The 15,136-nt window shown below is 44.8% G+C and overlaps 1 long non-coding RNA gene across 1 annotated transcript in view; it reads left to right on the top strand.

The window, feature by feature from the left end:
• Window positions 1-2,862: 2,862 nt before the first annotated feature.
• LOC140640353 (uncharacterized) overlaps window positions 2,863-15,136 on the top strand; it is a 29,024-nt gene continuing 16,750 nt past the window's right edge. The window contains exons 1-2 of the long non-coding RNA XR_012037046.1: window positions 2,863-10,094; window positions 12,925-12,969. This is a non-coding gene — a long non-coding RNA (uncharacterized lncRNA). The remainder of the gene's footprint in view (window positions 10,095-12,924; window positions 12,970-15,136) is intronic.

The raw sequence follows: 15,136 nt of genomic DNA, 5'->3' as shown, positions 1-15,136 counted from the left end.
TGCTTGTGCCAAAGGCACTGAAACCATGTCTATCAAGCCCGCTGCTGTCCACACGAGCTTAAATAACTAGGGTGGAGTCACATATGTTGTGTGTATATCAGCAGGGCCCAGGGATGGATGTGTTTCTTCTTTTATGTTATGGTAACTGTCTTTCTCTGGAACTTCAATCTTCACTTTCTTTTCATAGGTTGGACCTTGTAAGAACCCAGGGGAGGAGAATGCCCACCCTTCCCTAGGACAGGGAGAAGGGATATGGGGACCTAGTTCCAGTGCCCCTTACTGGGAAGGAAGGGAATGAGTCGGTGGGTCTGAATCATGAAACCAATTAGAGGCTTACTGCCATTTCTCCAAACCATATTCAAAGATAGAGAGCTGCCAATAGAGGGGTAGAGAATCTCGAAGTCACTTATTCCAACGTTCCATACAGAGCCTACGTTCTCACTACAGTAATCCTGAGAGATGGCCCTCCAGCTGCTAGTTGTACGTCTCCAACGAGTTGGGAGGGATCCAGAAGGCAATACAACATTCCTGATGTGGCACCCGTACTTGTACATCAGGCTCTCCTTGGTTTTCTTGAAACAGAAATCACTGTCTCCCAACACACCCTGAGTCCCTAGAAATAGATTTCAGGGACATCTCCTTGCCTTTTGATGCCCCCAGCTGACTCAGACCCATCTCTGGCAGTTGACACTTTCTGGTGGCACGATGTCCAGGCTTCCAGCATATGGGAGCTGGCATGCCACTAAAGTGACAAAGGGGAGTAAGACAGAAACAAGATACGAGGAGAAAAAGGCACAAAATATGCACCTACCAAGGGGCTGGAGGGAAGAATTAACAAACAAGAGTGGCTTCAAACTTTGTTTTCCATCTTCTAAAGGACATCTGGGTTTCAGGTGTGGAGAGAAGATGATCACTCATTCATCCCTTCACCCGACAAACATTTATTGAATGCCTACTGTGTGTGGGGCATGGTGCTCAAAGGCGGGGGATCCAGTGATGGATCTGCCCAGAGGACCTTGTTATCTTGTTGAGGGTGAAATCCATGAAGCCGACAAACATCATAGAATGTGGCCAGTGCAATGACAGTGGCATGCCCAGGGTGGGGGTTCCCAGCCACCACCTAGCAGTGGAAATGAGCAAGGAGGGGTCATGGCAGACTTTGGGAAGAGGTCTGAGTAGCAGTTGGCCTGGGAAGATGAGGGCTCCCAGCAGAACTGAGAGCAAAAGTGCAGAAAAGCTTGGGTTGGGATGAGCCACAGGGTTGCTGTTAGAATGGAAAGACCAAAATGGGAATGTGGAGGGGCCAGGCCCATGATGGACCTCAAGTACCATGTTGAGAGCCTTGGACTTTATCCTCCAGGCTGTGGGGGAGCATGGCGGGTCTATGAGGAAGGATGAGGCCCGAAAAACAAATTCAGTTACAACCTTGTCTAGGAACACAAACCTGCATGAAGGAAGAGCACCATGGATTTAGAAGGTGCTTCCAGTCCTTTCAGGCAGGGAAAGAAAGTATTCGCACATCTGAGCATCTTGTTAAAGGGACTTCATCATCCAGCTAGAAAACAGCGGCCATGAGATCCGAATCAAGTTATTTAAGAACTTTGATTCAGCGTCTTCTCCTTTCTCAAAAATGAATTTAACACAATTTTCTGTTGTTGTTGTTGTTGTTGTTTAAATCTGTGGACTTGAGATGGGGGCTATTGTCCCTTTCAGTTCTGATTTCATCTGTATCTGCATATATGTCCTTCCTTCTCTTCCACCTTTTCCTGCCTGCCTTCCTTTCTCCTGTGTCCCTCTCTCCATTCTTCCCTGTTTCCCTCCCCACTTCCCTCCCTCTCTCCCCCCATTTCCCTTCCTTCTTTATGAACTGCCCACTAATAAACTCAGGCAAAAACTCACTAGGAATTCTTCCTACTGTGGCCTGCATGCCTCTACTTAAGGCACAGAGCAGTTTCCCTAAATCATTCATCCTTAGATGAGGCCAACCAGGCCGAGCTCCATTGGTAAAAAGAGAAGAGAGGGAGTGGAGTGGAAATATGCCTCAAGTTGAGAACTAGCCCTCCTCTTCATAGAATTATGTTATGGAGGGCTCCAGTGTGGGGCAAATATGGATCAGAGTTTTGTGGTGTAGACCATTAATCAAAAGGTAATTGGAGGAAGACTCTCAAACTTGGCTCATCTCGCAACACAATGTCTGCTTCCATCAATCAGCAGAATGGTCTTTCTTGGAGAAAACATTGGTTTCATTAGCAATACAGAGATCTGGGGGTGGGGTTGGAACAGTGAGGCTGCCTTCCAAGGTCAAGCTTTCACTCCTACTTTTATCTTCCAACTTGCAATTTCATTCTTGTCTATTTTGTCAGGGCCAAGAATGAGTGGTCATAGGGATTTGCCAGCCACAGAAGATCCTAAAAGGCAGAGTCCCATAATGTCAGAGCTGGAAAGGGCCTTAGAGATGAAGATGAGCTTCATAGTCATTCAAGATGCTTTTAGGGAATACCTGTTTGCCAGGCTTTGTGCTAGTTTATAGTCCTGGCACTCAAGGGAATAAAGATTAGAGCACACTGTTCTCTGTTCCCCTCCTGAGGATTTCCCTTTTTGTCTTGGCCACTATGGACCTTTTGAACCTCTTTTCCATTGAGCTGAGCCCCCCTGAATTTTTCAGAAATTCTACCATATTTTCTGGATCTTAAATCCAGATCTTTAGCTGTCTACGTGAGACAGGTCTTCTGCTCATTTAAAATTGTTTCATCTGTGTCTGTATATAGGTTTTCCAGTTGTCTTTCCCTCTCTCCCTCCCTCCCTCTCTTCTTCCCTCCCTCCCTCCCATATTCATTGGCTGCTTACTATGTGCCAGGTTTGGGCACTGAGATAATTGAAGTGGCTTATAATCAAGTGGGAAATGAACAAGAAAATGAGTAGTGATTATGGAAGAAGAGTCATGTGTTCATTGGAATGTGAAAGCAATCAAAGTCTGAAGCCCCCCAAAGTCTCCTCCCCCCAGATTTGAGGGTGGTGGTAGTACCTTGCCTTCATGAAGGTTCCATTCAGTTAAACTGTCCTTTGGCCTGTTCCTCTTAACACTTGCATCCCTTCAGAGACACAGCCAGACAGTACTGGCTTCTCTCCCTGTGTGTCTGAAGGTACCTTAAATCTCAAGGTTAAGAATAATTGGGTTGTATGGAGAAAGGGACATTGGGTCATGGGAAGGCACTGGGCAATATTCTACCAAGTTTTTGAATTTATTAGGTTTTGTGATATTTTTTCTTCTTTCTATTCATATTCATAGCCAGAAGCTTGTCAGACTTCTCATTTTCCCTTCTCTCCACCTTGCAATTTCTCTTCTCTCCAGGATCCTTCTTTTATTTCTCTCATGCCTTAGGGACAATGACTTTGGAGAGAGTGGTTTAGGCTTCAGTCTTGACTTTGGCACTTACTAGCTTTGTGATCTTGGGCAAATTAACCTTGTTTGGCATGTATTTCCTCTTCTTTAAAACAGGAATGAGAATACCTCACCAGATTATTGTGAGCTTAAATTGACTATTATATGCAAATCCCTTGTACTTGCTGACACCTGTAAGCACTCAATAAATACTAGGTTTTCTTCCTTAGAGACACAGCTTATTTCCAAAGTAAAGGCTTGCACTTGTGCCCTCAATAATCCCATTCTTTCTGGATTTTCCCATTCTTTCCTCCTCTCTCTTGCATCTTCAACCTTTCTAACTTCTTGAGACCCTTTTCTATATGAAGGCACCCAGACTTAGTGGTTACCTTCTTGTGACTTGGAAGTTGTGGGAAAGGATCAGTCGGGCAATGAAATACCTGTACATTCTTTAGAAAACTTGGACCCAGAGATGGTTAGAAAAGGACTTGATTGCTCTGGGTCCATTTGCCCATCCATGAGATAAGGCCATGAGTGTGGGTAAGAGCCTTCCACTGGAACATGTGGAACAAGAAGAGGAGAACCTTAGGGCATGCCAAAGGAAGAAGCAAAACTTGCAGAAGTTAGTAAAGCAGGAGTGGGGGGAGAGAAACAGAAGAGTGGGATCACAGAAACCAGAGCCAGGGCTAGAAGAGGGTGAGGGATTTTTGAGAAAGAAGGAGTAAAGCATTCATGTAAGATAGGGTCTGAAAAGTATCCACTGAGCCTGGGACTGTCATTTAGGAGGTGACCTATAACCTTTGCCAGAACATTTTCAGTAGTGAGGGAGAGTGAGGAGCTTGGATGTAGTGAGCTAATAAAGGAGGCAGTGAAGGAGGCAATAGAGTTGATTTCTTTGGCAAACTTGGCAGGGAATCTGAAGCAATTGCACAAGAAGATGGAAGATCAGTGGAAACTGCTTTTTCCACAGGTATGGATGGTAGCCCTGTGGCACATTTTAAAGCTGAACAAAGGGAACCTGAGGAGAAGGGTTGAGCAGAGGAGAGAGGAAGCACTGGGGGCAGACAGGGGCTTGAGCCAGAAAGAGGGGAGAGAGAGGCTGGATGTCGAGCATTGGTGAGGGATTGCTTCAAACATGAGAATGGATTACATTCTCCGAAGGAAATGAAATGAAGGTGGACACATGTTTGGACACATTCATAGGTACGGGGGGTCTTGCCTGACCTTTTTGAGGGCTGTATTTTCCTCTGTGAAGTAGGATGCAAGACCATCTGCTGAGGGCAGGGAATTGGAGATGCAATGGGGGATTTGGTAAGAGTGGTGAAGTTTGGAATAGCCGTGGTAGGATTTGAAAAGGTTGTTATGGGACACTGAAGTCCCAGGAAAAGCTGCAGACCCTGCGTGGTGACTTCTCAAGCAGTGCTCAGCAGCACAGGGGTTGAGGCATAGAAGGGGGAGAATGTTTGGACAGATCCAAGGTTGGCAATAGGGCAGATGGTCCTGGAAGAGAAGGGGCTAGGACATTGAGGATGTTGGGAGGGGTGGGGAAGGATTCACTATGAGTCTCACTATAAATCTTTCCAGAACTGGAAGAGAAGCCACAAAGAGGGGTTTGGCTGGGAGGGAAGAGGGGAGTACAGGATCAATGAGACTGAAGAGCTGGTATAAGGCCAGGGAAGAATTAAGAGTTGGATGGAGAGTGGGAGATGTTCGCCAGGACTTGGGATTTAACATTTCGAAGATGGTGCTATTTTTGGGGTTGGCAAGGTCCACACAGAAGCTCTGACTGTTGGAGAGGTAGAGTTCAGACTTTCCAGGTCTTTATTGAGCTTGCTTATTGTTCAAGCCAGTACTTAACTATACTTGTTTGCATCTTGAAGGAGAAATCCACTTGCCCAAGAAATCTTTTGTAGTGGAGAGTCAGGGTATCCAAAATGCTTTCCCTTCACATTCAGGGATTCTGAGGATGAGTCCCTTTGTCTTTCTCTCTTCTCTTCCTATTATAATACTGACAAAATTTTTAAAAATGTTTACCCTGACAATTAAAGGAAGTTACAGACATTGCATACGTGAGAATACTTTCATTTACCTTAATTCTTAGATTCTTTCCCAGCTGGGCAGGTCCAAGTTTTGGCTTCTGGCTATTGTTGTCTAGGACAATACAGAGAATATCCTTTAAGTGCAAGCACAATCTTTCACATGGGTGCCAGAGGTTGGCTTCTTACCTGCCAGAGTTGCTGTGTGGTTTGCCCCCATCCTGTCCCTGGGACAGTGATTCATAGCTGGGTTCTCAGGTTTGGCACCTCTTTCAGGGGATCTGCTGTTTCCTGCAAGCAGTCCCTGCAGAGGAAGTATGCATTTTTGTTCACATTTCCCCTTTTGGCCTTTTGCTCTTTCCCTGAAGCTTGCAAATTGGGAAGGCAGAGGAATTGTAAATGAGTTCTGAATCTGGGTCAAGCAGAATCCAAATCCAGACACCATGGAGCTTCTGTGATTCTTCCATAAATAACTTTCCCTTCCTAGCATGGTAGGACGTTCCCTCAACTCAGAGTTGGACAAGTCATGTGGGCCTCAGAGTCCTCTGTGACCTGAGAGTATGGGTGTATGATTCCTTGTATCCTTGATGAACTATGGTATAGGGATATCTGAGCACACCAATATACTTTTATCCATCTCATGTAAGGGGAAATCACAGAGGAGTGGGCATCTTTGATAGACTCAAGAGCAGGTACAGATGCTTCACGAAGAAGGCAGTAAATGTATCCTCCCCAGGCATCCTTAGTTCATGTGTGTCCTGTAATCATAAAACATTGGAAATTAGGAATGAAGGAGTCTCATTACTGTGACCTGTTGAATGAATCTGCTCTGTGGCTCATGTGTTTATACAGTTGCATTTCTAGTGTTGAATGCAGAGAGGGCCTAGTTACTGGTTTTCTGATGGCTTCAGCCAGTGACAATCACCTACGGAGGCACCAGAAAAATGATCTCCTTTTCATCTGAAAAATCCTTCCCCCTTTTCTCAACATTTTATATTCCAAGATAAAATAGTTTAGAAAAATCAACCCCTCTGTTTCAGTTTTGTTCTGTTTCTGGAGTTGTTTTGGTGTCTGTTTTTTTCTTTTTCCTTTTTCTTTTTCTTCTTTTTTTTTTTTGGCTTCAGTAGGGTAAGCATATGGTAATCAGCTTTTTTCATCCTTTTAGCTTCTGGAAGGACCTTGAATATGTCTTCTCCTATATGTCACTTTATGTCTCTCCTGTGCTGTCCCCTCCCTTTTTTGTCCACATTTTGCTGAATGTCCAGGGCACAAAAAGTACTGGAATTCCTTCATGATATGCCCTGCTCAGGGTTAAGTTCTTTACCACCACATTAAATTTCACTTACCTTGGATCACCATGAGGCAAAACTGATTTTAGTGAATTTTTTCAACCAATGGGATACAGAAGATGCCAGAGCCAGAAAAGTCAAGGTTCTTGCTACCCAAAATATGGACCATGGTCTGGTCACATTGTGAACATCATGTAGGAGTTCCTTAGAAATTCCAGATCACAGGTCCCAGCCCAGACTAAAGGATCTGCATTTTACGAAGGTCCCCAGGCGATTATACATATGTTAAAGTTTAGAAAGCCCTAAAATGGCATGGTAAGAGAAGCTCATTGGCTCAAATAGTGTTTTTCACCCAATCTGATTTACGACTACCAGGGTTAGAATACCTCAGAGGCTGTTGGCCTTTGTTTTTTGTTTTTTAGTTCAGAGGGAGAGAAATGGAGACTATTGGGAATCTCTTGAAGGACAAAGGAAAAGAATCTTGGAGATACTGACATTGTGGGAATTTGTCCCACCTGCTTGGTGTCCCAGTCTGCCATCTTGCTGCCAATGTTTTGTGAACTTGGATGGCACTCCATTCCAAGAAAAGAAAATGTGTAGGTAGGAAACATCTATGGCAGCTTTAGTTTCTATCCTGATTTATAGATGCTGAATGCAGCCTAATAATGGTAATTACCAATGGGTTTTCAGGATGAGGAGGAGAAACCTGTTTTGATAAGTCTTATTAATTACATGTTAGCTATTCATTTTGGATGGCAGAGTTAGGGAAGCCATTCAGAGAAATAATATTAGTGTGTTTTTTGGCATTATGGCTGCAGGCAGGACATTATCTATCTATGGTGGTCTACTGAGGGCTTGGGGAAGTGGTGATCTGGGATAGATACCACTCTGCTTTTCAGCAAGAAACTCTGCTTCTCTTCTGTGTTGCATGGTGGTGTGCTGAGATGCATTAATTGTAACTGCTTATGATTCAGAAGGTGAGGACACAAGCGATCCATCTTCTAAATGAAACCCACATCACTCTGGCAGCCATAAACTCAGACAGTCCTTGTTGGTGACTAAGTGTCTGGGGGCATGTGAGAGCATACAAACACCTTGGATTGAATATTTGAAATTACTATTTGTCTTATTTTCAAAACATCCATGTTCATTTTATGGGGATCCATCACTCCCCTTCCCACTCCCCACTCTAGCTCGATGAGTTTAATCACTTGCAGAAATACCTGCATTAATATGTGGGATACTGCCCACATTGCTGGTAGTGGAGGACTGGTAACAGGTCTAAATTAACCAGGAACTTCTTTTATCGCTTTCTATCGCCAAATTGCTTACAAAGAGAAGGACAAAGGGGGTGGGGGTGACTGGGTGACGGGCACTGAGGTGGGCACTTGACGGGATGAGCACTGGATGTTATTCTGTATGTTGGCAAATTGAACACCAATAAAAAATTTTTAAAATAAAATTTTAAAAAAATATAGCATTTCTAAAAGGTGTCAGCACCATCTCACTGCTGTTCGCATTGGCAACTTCCTACTGCTAGAGGATGTAGAGCATACTTTTGTAAGCTTGCTTATTACCTGTGTATCATCTTTTTCCAGGTGTATGCTCAGATAGTCACCCTTTGTTAATTATCTGTGTTCTTATTAAGTTACAAGGGTTTTTTGGTGGAGATTAAATAAAAAATAGTTTGAATGTCAAAAAAAAAAAAAAAAGGGGAAGGACAAAAGACTCAGGAATCTCCACTAATCAAAACTATAATCCTTAGGTCTTATCTTATCCCACATACTTACACAGTTTCAAAAAAATCACAGTTCTTTTGTTACTTTAAAAGTACATGCTCAGTATTGAATTTGAGTAGTTATCAGGGGAAGAAAAGCAAGAAAAATCCATCTGCAGTCATGTCTATGCAGAAATAACAATATATTTTGGTTTATATTTAGCTTCTCCTCCTCCCAGATTTATCTATAAATGTATATAAATGCATGTAATACTTACAGTGTTCTAATAAAAATGTTACCATACTACCCTCTTGCCTGCTTTTGTATTTAGCAATGCATTATATTTTCTCACATTAATACCTCTTTCTATGATGTTTAATGGCTGCACCCTATGCAGTTTAGATTCTCCAGGAAATGGGGATAACAGCAGGTATTGGTCTAACTGAAATAGGGAACAAGAAGCGAAAAGGCTGTTAGTTCCAGGAGCATTGAATTTCACTAAATTCATTTCGACTGATAAATCATATGACTGAATGGCAATTTGGTTTCTTGTTTTTATATCTTGTTATGACTACATATGTAAAGTTGCACTCACTTGACTCCATCTATCATTTTTGGAAATGATTTGGGCCTCCAGACGTTTTCTTGTTCCCAAGATTCTCAGATGTCTCAACCTCCATCTGCTCTCCATCTGCTTCTTGAAGTACCTGATGGCTGCATATGCAAAGCCTAAATTACGTAAATTGGTACGGAGTAGGGAGATGAACTAGCCAGGGAGAAAAAGAACTAGTTCTTCTTTATCTTGGTTTGTAGAAATGGGTTGCCCTTTTCTTGTTGCCTGAATTTATTTTGGATGACAGTCTATAGGTGATTCTGAAAGTTTGGGACTTTACGACAGTTAAGATATAAGACACTCTCCCTGAGTGTAGTTGATATCATGACTCTGCCTAACTGAATATGAACGTGGCTGCTAATTTCCCATTGGGGGATCTTCAAAGTACTTGGCCATACACATCATGACCCCACCCCGTCCACTCTTATTTCATGGTGCTTGCCTACAATAATCTTACAAACCATGGGTCCATTCACTTCTGGGAGACTAACTCCTCTGGCTCTGCAGAAATCCTTGGCAGACTTCCTCTTCCATTAGGACCCTCCTTCTTTTTTCTTCCCCCCTCCTAAAACCCACCTGTCCTTACTCAAGACTCAGATCCCCCATGTAGTCCTACAGCCTTCCAGACTTTCACGAAGCTTACCTCCACAAATGGGCACCCCCCAGCTAGTATTCCTTTTAGGCATTAGTTGTTTTATTATGTGTTTATCTGTACATACTTGGTTATATGTCTATGAGAAGCAGCAACCTTTTTCCATGTACAAGTCAGATTTCCCCTAAGTGGACAAAAAAGTTTTAGGATATATTTCTTTTGCTTTTATTTCATAGAAGCCACCTAAAAACTTCACAAATCACATTAACCTCATAAAGACAAGAATGGATTCTAAACATTTTGATTCAGCCATGATTGACCACAAAATGAATTAGGGTCTCTCTGTTTTCTTATGTCCTCAGAAAGACTTGTACCCTTCGCTTCAACTGTAGGGTCCAATCATAATGAAAATGGATGCATGTGGGCAAGTGGAGAGAGAATAACACACAAAACACAGAAATAATGTGAGTTGGTGAAGGAAGAATCCAGATGATTGAGAAACCGTGGGGCTGAAAGCAAAAGTCTGCCCCTCTCCATTCCCTCCCACCGTCCTCTTTCTCCTTAGGTTTTCTATACGGTTTTTGTATCTACTTCAGCAGTGCATAATTTTACATGCATCTTAAATTTTAGTCGATGCCTTCAGGGACAATTTGTGTAAAGGGAAATTTGCCCATGGGTATTCCATAACCCAGAGAAACTCTGGAGAGCTAAACTGTAAGATGTTAACAAGCAGGGTCATGCTATTTATTTCCTGGTGTTCCCAATCATGCTGGGTGCTAAGTCCTTATGCGGAGTAACTGCCCAATGTAATGGACTGAAGCCTCTGAAATGATAGGGCAGGAAGGTCTCTGTTTCCATCAAGCCGACTGTGATAGAAGTATATATACCTACATGTCCTGCCAGATACAAACCTACATAAGACACACAGTTCTCTCAGGAATTTCTGCCTTCTTTGGGAAGATGGGCCTGGGGGAAATTCTCTGGGAGATCCTGGCTAGCAGAGGCTCCCTTATAAGAGCAGGAACATAGGGCCAAGCCCCCTTGGCAACCTTGCCAAACTCAGTCTTGTGGTTGTGCTGGCTGTGGGACTAGCCCTTGACAAGATGGATGGATTACCACATATGGGTGGATGGCTAGGGCCTTCTTACTCTAAGGGATTAGGGCAGAAAGGAATTCATGCTGGGAGTATAGACATTCATGATAGACAGTGGAGAAAGAGAAGAATCCAGAGGCCCAAGCAAGAAAACTCGAGGTCCTTTGGCTTTAGAGAGAGGGAAATTCTTTTCTGTCTTCCAAGTGTTGACAACCTCAAACTTCTTGTTAGTGCCAATGCTCTGTGGATGCAAGAAATTGGCATCTGCATGTAAGATGCTCCCCATCCCCTGTATCCAGGTCTCTGCTGACAGCATCCCCTCTAGCAGAGTACTTGGATACCTCTCTTTCCAGCTTCTTCCTCACCCCATTTTTTAGTGGATAGTACTTCTCAATAATTCTTTCTGTGAATTTGAATCACTATCTAGATCTACTCTCCCCCATGCAAATGCAGACAAATAGTGGAACTTTGGAAATAAAAGAGACCTTCCTGTGTCTCAGATGTACTCTTCTGACCTTAGAGATGTTCAGAGACTCCCTTGAGATTACACCTGATACCAATACTTCCAAGGGGCGAGGAGGACCAGGACAGGCCTCTTTTCCCTACTGCCTGAGCACATCGGAGTGAGAGTTTTCCCAATGGAATTCTCTGGACTCACATTGGATCAAAGTACAGGCAGATGGGTAACTTGCTGACTTTGACAGTATGGGGTTCATCTGAATGGTTTAGATGTTTATCCAAATTATTTGGAATGCTCTTCACTCAGAATTTTAGGTGGAGGATACCTACCCTCACACACCTGCCCTTCCGCTCCTTTCAGAAACTCTTCCTGGCTAAGAAGAGTCAGCCCCCTCCCCCTGTATTTTCTGAAGGTCACAGGATAGATGTTACAGAGCAGAGCAACTAAGGACATTTGTTCTCAGGCCCTCCTTTCCTAAACTGTGACTGTCCAGAGAGCAGCAGGTTCCCATTCTTCACGAGGTTGCTGAAACTGCAAGCAGTGCTTCCACCTGCTTCTTTCCCCTGTGGTTCTCCATCACCTATGGGTCAACTCTTCACCCCTGGGTACAGTCACCATGTGGCTTTGGCCCTGCCTGTAGCCCCGGTTCTCGGGCTTCAGTCTTAGGGAAGAAATTTCTTACACGTTCCAAATACGTACTGCTGTTTTTTACCTGCTGGGACTTTGTACTTGTTTTCCTTTGGCTTGAAATGACCCACCGAATTTTCTGACTCTAGAAATCCCCCCCTCTACTCCCACTCCCCCTTTGAGGATGAATTCAGACATTTCTTCTACAGGGAAGACTTTTCTGATTCTGTTTTCTGCTACTTGATGCATATAGTTTTATGGTCATCATGATTTGTTTGTGTTTGTCCCTCCTCGGAGCCGAGGAAGGAACTCCCCAAGGATAGGGCCTTGTTTCATTTTTATACCCACCTGCTCCCAAGAAAAACCCAGTTGCTCAATCAGTACTTGTGGAATTGACTTACATAAGGTCTCCGCACAGCTTGTTTCCTTTCTGACATTAACCTGTGACAGGTTTACCCAAGAAGAACCCAGACCAGGGCCCCTCGCTGCGTGATGGGCTGATGACCCAAACAGGTTCACTCTCCCGATTTCCATGACCCCTTCAACTTCCTCGGGCCTTCACAAAGGTCTAAAACTGTGCTCCCACTCTGCCTACTGCCAAAGGAATAAGGAAAGGATTCGGTATTTTGGTTAACTCATTCTCCTTCCGGGAGAAGAGGGGGTATTGATCTAGCTCAGCTGAGACAAAGCTTCACAGTGGTCTGAAGCCAGGGAGCTCCGGGGCTGTTAGACTAGCTCATGGGGCACCTGCGGGGTATGGAGTATTTTGCTGGGGAAGGGTTGACGCCCACACTTCCCATTTGCTAGATGGAGGCCTGGAGTCCTCTACATACCTTGGTATCCGAGGATGGAGTTGAACTTGACATTCTGGAGATGAAAACAGAAATGCGAAGCTCATTCCTAACCGCCATCTCCCCCAAATTAGGAAGTGATCCTCATGTCAAAGGATAAAGGGAAGCAGTCTGGATAGCTGGAAAGAAGGAGAGAGGTGGAAAGACACTTTCCCTGAGGGCCCCCTCTCTGCTTGACACTCAGCCATGCCCCCTGACATGCATTGTATACTTTAATTCTTGTAAGGACTTTGCCAGGTAGAAAAATTATTTCCATTTTACAGATGCAGAAACTGATGCTCAGAGAGAAACAGATGGGCTTGCCTTAGGTAAGCACGCTGGTAAGCGGCAAAGTCCCAGACTCCCTGGCACCAGAAAGTATGTGGGTTTTGTTTTGTTTTGTTTTTTTTTTTGTTTTTTTGCACATTTTCATGTTGCTTCTGTGTCCTGACTAAGGAAGTAAAAGTAGCATGTTGGGCTGTGGGGTTGGAGGAAGCCAAGGGACATTCTGGAGAAAGAATCCGAGTTTTCGTAGAGCAACATGGGTCTTTCAGTTTTTCCTAACACTTACAATCATATTTCTGCCCTGAATCCCATGGGATTGATCCTGCCTCAATGGATCAGGAGTATTTAGAAATGATGACAGAACTGATTCAGAATACAGCGGGGGTAGGCCTGGTAAAGAAAAAAAAAATATATCAAGATTTCAGAAATACAAGTAGTATATATTTCCTGTGGAAAAAGTAATAAAAGTTGGCCTTGACCTGGTGGCTTTCAGCTTCAGACAGCCTGTGCAGTCGCTAGGCAGCCTGTCAAATATTTCGGATGGAGCATTAGAACGACGAGAATGGATGATTGTTTGTGTAATATTGCCCCACAAACTCTGAGGGAACGTTGTCATTAGTCATTCATTGAATGATTGATGGATTTCCTTTTGTATTTCCTCCATTTACTAAGCCTGGGGGAAGATACAGTGCTCGAGGCAATGAAAGTCTTTATAATCAACTGCCCCCCCCCCCCACACACAGGAAAGCTGCACAGAAGGGGGGCCCTCAGGGGTTCCCCGCTCTGGTTCTCATTGGTTTTCGGGCGGGTAGAATGACAGAAGGAAGTGGGGACAGGGAACATTTCTCCACGAGTGACCTTGAACCGAGGGAAGGAGAGTGTGATGGGATGCTGGTGCCCGCCTGGGAAGCGAACTCGGGGTAGGAGAAGTGGAGCCTCCAGACCAGGCCTCTGGCTAAGCCTGCGTGTAACTGGTTGCTCTCCGGGCAGATGTGGTGACGTGGAGGTGAGAAGGTCCCCGTAAGACTCCTGAGTCCCCTGGTTGGTAACTCAGGCCCTGTGTCCCCCTGCTTCCCGGGCCAGTCGCTCTCCCTCTGGTGACTAAATCACCAGGCTGGGGCCCCCATTCCAGGGTCTCAGGCCTTCCCCAGCGTACCCAAGGGTTTTCTGTGAGCCTGGGGTTTCTCTAGTTCTTTCCTCTCTCCCTTTTCCTGAACTGGCCTAATTCTTTCACCTTCTTTTGCTTTTTTAGGGTTTTTTTTGCCCTGCCCTCCGTCAGCCCAGAATGAAACGCTGCTACTTCTCTGTGTACCTGAAGGGAAGGCCTGGGGTTAGTGGGAGAGATTTTAGCACAGCAGGCATTACGACTGGATGTTATTCATTAGCCGTCCTGGGCTGTGTGGATGTTTTCACAGGCCCCCTCTCTTCCTAGGTCCCCTCGCCTCACCCACATTGCTGCTGACCTCACGGCCTCCCCATTTCTTCTGAGATCCCAGGCCCCTCACTGCAGCCTCTGCAGACAGCTCCAAGGCTCTGCTTGTGTTATTGAACGAAGCAGTTGAGTTCTATTTGGCTTAATCCATACCCACCCAGACCAGCTTAGTCAGTGGCCTCATGTCTCACATCCTAAGGGCCCGTCAGTCAAATGGATATTTCAGTAGAAAAAACCATCCGCGGGATCATGGGGCTTCCCCAGAAGTCAGAAGCAGTCGAAACTTCTGATTGTTTTCCATAGAAATTGTTTCCTTCCCCCAATGTGGAACGTGGGTATGATAGAGAGAGGGGGAGGTTGGATAGGGGCTGGAGGAGCCTGCACCCAACTCCCTGCTCTGCTCATACCTGAGGAGCCTGCGAATTCCCTGTGTTAGGTCTTCTGCGGGATTTACTACCTTTGCCCCGGGGAGAGGCCGGTAGCTTGGTGGTTGAGTGTGCTACCTACTGAATGAATAGGCCGCTTGGGAAATTTCATGGAATTGACGGTTCAAGACTGAGTTCAACACAACCTTGGGCGAGTACTTGATGAGCAGGAAAATGGGCTTTCAAACACAGTGGTCTCCCCTTGATAGTTATGACCCTTTCTATGACGAGTTTCCTTCCTTCTCCGGGCTTCAGGCTGCACAACCCTGACACTGCCTCCTGCACCCCCAGCTACATTCCATCCACCATGAGGCATTGAGATGCCTTTTGACATGAACTATGTTCTCCCTGAAG

The sequence above is a fragment of the Canis lupus genome, chromosome 9 (assembly GCF_048164855.1).
Source record: "Canis lupus baileyi chromosome 9, mCanLup2.hap1, whole genome shotgun sequence".
In the NCBI taxonomy this organism is placed as follows: domain Eukaryota; kingdom Metazoa; phylum Chordata; class Mammalia; order Carnivora; family Canidae; genus Canis; species Canis lupus.
This window is presented reverse-complemented; position numbering and strand designations above follow the sequence as displayed.